The sequence below is a fragment of the Octodon degus genome, unplaced genomic scaffold (assembly GCF_000260255.1).
Source record: "Octodon degus isolate 3935 unplaced genomic scaffold, OctDeg1.0 scaffold00041, whole genome shotgun sequence".
NCBI lineage: Eukaryota > Metazoa > Chordata > Mammalia > Rodentia > Octodontidae > Octodon > Octodon degus.
In genome coordinates, this window is record NW_004524617.1 from 4,038,639 (window position 1) to 4,044,272 (window position 5,634).

The following is a 5,634-nucleotide window of genomic DNA, read 5'->3' on the forward strand; positions in this document are numbered from 1 at the left end:
GTCATTTTGTATACCTGTCTTCTGACCTTTGGTGTAGAGCTTAGATAGAGTTATTACCTTAGCACCAGGTCCGGATCTACAAAGTTCAGATTCCTCCAGGTGGGTGTTGCTTGGATCTGGCTGGGGTCTGGCTGCTGTGCTCCATTTCTTTCTGCTGCAGCCGTTAGAGTTGAACCCTTTGTGTCTCTCTGGCAAGATGTTTTGCTTCTGAATCAGCTGGGTGGTTCTTGCCTCTAGCCTCTTTTCAGGGAGTTCTGCTGAAGGGTTCCACGCTGGGCCTGAACTCTGGGCCTATTCAGGATCCGCAGCCCTGGGTCATCTCACTCACTCGCTGGGCCTGGTCTCTTGGTCTTTTCAGGATCCTGCGGTCCCGAGTCGTCTCCAATCTTGATTTTCAACTTGATTGCTTTTTTTATTTACATTAACTTCTCACTCATATCTCACAGTGTAATGGGCCTTGCTAATTCTTTTCTTGTTTCATTTTTCTTTTTTCCCCATGATTTTATTATTTTTAAAGATTTTATTTTTATTTTTATTTTATTTATTTATTTTGGCGGAACCACGGATTCAACTCAGGCCCTTGCGCTTGTCAGGCAAGTGCTTATTCTATTGAGCCATCTCCTCAGCCCCTCAACTTGATTGCTTTGAGAGACATATATTAGTAAAGCACACTTCTGGGTGTTATCTGGAGCCCTTTCTCTTTGGCCTTTCCATCAAACCCTCTCTGCTCCACAGCTCCCTTGACGTGAGCAGCTTTGCTTCACTGCACCCTTCCATCATGATGTTTCTGCTTTGGGGTCAGCCAACCATGTGTTGAAATCTTTGAAATGATGAGCAAAATAAAGTCTTCCTTTCTTTTTTTCTTCTTCTTTTTTTGTATTTGGTACAGGGTCAACAGGGTCTTACTTTGTAGATCAGACTCATAGTGATTCTCCTGTTTTCAGCCTCCTAAACGCTGGGATTACAAATTTTAGAATATTTTGCTGGTGGCAAGTGTCACCATGCCCAGTCTCTCAGTGGGCCCCGGGGGCAACGCCTGCACCACACGCTGGGGATAGAATCCAGGGCCCCTGCATCTGCCTAAGCAAGTACTTTTTTTAAAAAAAAATTCTTTTTTCATTTTTTTAAATTTTTAGTCTCTATTTATTCACTTTTTAAAGACACTCAGTTATTAGAAATATACTAGCAAATCACTTGTGAACATGTTTGCCAACATTTTTTTCTTCCATAATTTTATTGATAAACAAATAGCAATGAGACAGTTTCAAACCAAATTGGTAAGACAGTTTCAATAATTAACACATTGCATACATTCTTCCTAGTGGTTATTTGCTTTACAAGATGCGGACATGGTATCCTGTTTACAAACTCTATTAGAACAAATCCTTCTATTCATTAAGAGAATGTAACTATATATCTATCCTAACCACTTTGAATACACAAATACAAAGTGGACATTCATCTGTATCCCCTTTTATGTTTAGTTCCGTTATTTGAATATTATAGGTGTGTTAACTCAGCAAAATATTCTAAAAAAGTCCAGTAGTCCATAATAGTATTGGGTCTTCCCCTTGACCGGCAATGTCAGAAATTGTTGACCTGAGTCTCCTACAGCTCAACATAACAGCATGGCTTTACTTCTTATACTTCATTTTTATACTTTTCTGTTGGATGGTTAAGACCAAGATAAAGAAAGACCTGTGCAACAAGAGTTGTAGCTCTTGGATGTGATAAGGTCAGTCAAATCCCCTCAGGATTTATCCTGAGATCCTGTACCTCAGATTGTAGATCCTTTGTCAGTTTCAGCCATGTGGATGAGTCACAGCCATTGCTTGGCCAATGTGCTCTCTGTGAAAGCCTGAGAGAATGTTTTCTCTCCATGTGACTCTCCTTAGGCACACTCTACATTATCGATCACTTTCCTCTTTGGCCCCCATATTCTCCTTGATCAGAAAATTTGAGACACTACTGAGTTACATGATGTTACAGTACAAGTTCTCATATGTCCTGAGTCTTAATTGACCTTGGAAGGCTAGGGCCAAAATGTTGGCTTTCTTTGCCCTCCTTTTTCTCTAATTTTGGTCTGCAAACTTAGGTTGTTAACCCTCCAGAGGAGAAGCTTATTGTTATTACCATACAAGCTAGGCTGTTAAGCTTTACCTCACTCTCTGACTGAATATCAAACATCTTAGGCATAACATGGAACAGATATTTTTCATCAAGTATTGATATGTTGAACTTTAACTCCCTACAGAATATGATGAAAAAACATCTAAAAATTAGAATATATTTTTAAAATAGGCATAAAGAATTATATAATTCTTATGTTTAAGCAAGCACTTTATTCCGCTGAGCTCTCTGGTCACTTCTCTATAAATGCTTTAGATTCAGATGGTTAGAATGATAAAATCCTGCTATAAAGACTTTTAGTTTGGATAGTGAGGTATCATAAAAATGTATTTTTGAATATTAATATAGAATGTTTTCTTATATTTCATTATTAGTGTATTTCAAAATACCCTGTATTTTGTACCCTCATCCATTACAAACAATTCCCAGCATGCAAGGTGCTGGCATTCCATCCAACAGATTTCAGCAAGAACCTAATAACATTCTCATCTAGTTTTTTTTTTCTCATCTAGTTTTGACACTGTATCATTCAGGTGTACACGACCATTTTGTATCATTTTTGGCCTGTCAAATAATTACACATAAATGTAACACAGTGCCTAATGTGGGCAAAACTCATCTGTGTACTCTTTGGCACATGTGTATACACATTCCTGTTTGTCATATCAAGTGGCCAAACACAAAGATTGCTTCCAATATTCTCCCAGTGCAGCTACTGAGATACACAGCTGGCTACTGTTATGCTAAAGTGATATTTTAATTAGAAAAGTACAGTATGGGACTTGGGCAATAACTCAGCAGTCTAAGTGCCTGCCTGGCAAGAGTAAGGACCTGAGTTCCATCCCTGGTACCACATGCCATGCCAGTCCTGAAACCAGGCATGGTGGGACACCTCTGTAATCCCAGTGCTGGGGAGGCTGAGACAGGAGGATCACTATGAGTTTGAGCTACTTAGTAAGAGACCCTGTGCCAAATAAATAAATAAATAAATAAATGATTTTTTAAAAAAGTATGTTATGAGTGTCTGTGACTCAGTATGAACAACTAATTAATTTTTGTTCTGCAGTTCTTCTAGGAGAATAACTGGAACCTCCCCATCTATGTACCTGGGAGGTGTTGAAGGAGTTGGACTGGAGTTCCTTGAGCATGGACTTTAGCTGTCAACCCTAGCTAGACTTTGACTTCGCCACAATTTTGTGGTGGTTGTGATGCATGGACAATGCCCATTTAATAGTGAACCCTCTTCATTACTTTACACAGCCCTTACTTCAAACTTTTCATGCCCTATGTCCCATCAGGAACAACTGAAATATTGAAAAAAATGAGGTCAAATCGAGTTTCTTTTAACACTTTTCTTGAATCCTGTGGAGAACACTTGTTAATGTTCCTTTTGTGATTTACTAAATTTGGCTAGTAGAAGCATGACAAAAGAAAACAAGGTAAGTGGGAGAATTTTTTTTACCAGTCTGGGTTGTATTTATAGAATTTATAAAATACTACACTTTTTCAGAATAAAATTATTTTTTCTTTTCTGAAAAATAGAATCAGGCAAAGAAATAGAATCAGGGGATTTGGCTCAGACCCTGGCTGCCTGTCCACTCCCACACTAGGTGTTCCTCATCCCCTGCCCTGGCCCCAATATCTACCATGGCTAAAGTCTAAGACTATCTCTTCAGACTGTTGCTGATCAGAAATGTGGGGAGTGAGCAAGACTTGTCTGATTGCCTGCTTTGTAGAGAACAACTTCAATGCCACTTACATCACCATAGGAATTGATCCCAAAATCTGTACCACAGATATAGAGGGAAAGAAATTATTGTATTCAGGGTTTTCCAGAGAATAATGCAATACAAGACACACAATTTATAGGATTATTTTATAAAGATCACTCAAAGAGTCATATACAAAGAGAGTTCAGAAAATCAGTTCATACACTAAAGAGTAAAAAAATCTAGCTAAGGGCCTGGATCCCATGGCAATGTCCTGCATGAGCCCAGCCAATGACCTTGAGTACATCACAATGCCTCATGTAAGTCTGTTCCATGGACTTGAACTAGGAAGGCACAAAGGTCAGTGGTGGAAGCTAGAAAGTCTGCCAGTATGATGAAGGGTCTGTGCCAGCAGGCTGAGGGAGCTGCACTGGAGCCAGGAAACAATGCTCAAGGTAAGAACCAGAGCTTCCCCAAAAGTTACCATAGTCATCCTCAGTGACAATAAGGTGTCAAGCTCCTCTGATGATGAGAACAGCTGAGCCCGTATCAGGGAAGCTGATATGAACAAACTTCTTCAGGACACTGAACAGTGCATCATTTCCCCCTCTGGAGCCAGGAAGCAATGCTCACAGTAAAGACCAGCCCTCCCCGAACGTGATCTGCAGCCATTCCCACTGACAACAACATAATGAGCTCCTCCAATAGTGAAAACAGTTGAGTTCAACAGAAAAGCCCTCATGACAAGCTCCCGCAAGAGAACCAACAGCTCTAGGAGAACCAATAGCTCCCTAACAGCTTCTACATGTCCTCTCTAGGTCTTTTTATTTTATTGGCAACCACCTGGCACTACTGGATCAGCTCAGCTGGTTGTTAAAAGTTGACTGCAGCTGGCAATCCTCCAACAATCAAACTACAAGTGTGGGACCCAGTTGGTCAAGAGCTAGTCAAGACAATAGCAACTACTTATTACCCTGGAGCCATAGACATTATCTTAATATGTGACATCACAGATGAGAAATTCTGAGAATGGGAATGAGAATATTCAGAACTAGATGAAAGCATCAAATGGAATGTCTCAGCTGGAGTAGAGCACCCATGCTGGTGAACAAGGGTGACATGAAGGCCAAGAGGAAGGAGTAGGCTGGTAAGTTGGCTCCAGATCATGGAATCAGGTCTTTTGACACATGTTTCAAATACAGCATAAATGTGGACAAGGCTTTCAGATTCTGGCTTGGACTTCTTGCTCAAGTTAGGAGGGAAGAGAGTGAGGAAAAACAACAAGGCCCCCAGTGAAGACCTGAAAGACACTGTAACAAGAACAATATGCATTTCTTGCCTCCTGCCTTAAACCTGGAGACAGAGCCCAAGGGAGGCAGGGCTGAGGCCCATGCAGGGGAGACAGAGTGGGGACTTGGAGGGATAGGTAGGTGGACAGGTGGTAAGAAGTATGGAGCAAAAATGAAGAAAAAAAGGAAATGGAGAAAAGAAAACAGGAAGGCAAGGGCAGGGAAAAGGGAGGTGAATGATCTAGGGGAGTGAAAGAAAGTGAGGGAGGCCAGACCAGAGGGAGGAAAAACAGAAGACTGGATGGCCTTAGGCCTTGGGCTTTCCCTGGATTTTCAGGACAAGCCTAAAGGCAAATATACTGACTTATTCTGTTACTAGATCAGGTTTTAGGGTCTTTCATGTGACTGGCTCAGCATTACTCTGAAGACTTGTCACTCTGCATGGTCTTTCTCAGTATTAAAGACCACAGTTGGCACAAATGTCAAGAAAGAGAAAAACAAAACAA

At 40.8% G+C, this 5,634-nt stretch overlaps 1 pseudogene; it reads left to right on the forward strand.

Annotated features, from left to right (window-relative positions):
* Window positions 1–3,777: 3,777 nt before the first annotated feature.
* Window positions 3,778–5,190, forward strand: LOC111816814 (annotated as a pseudogene).
* Window positions 5,191–5,634: the final 444 nt, after the last annotated feature.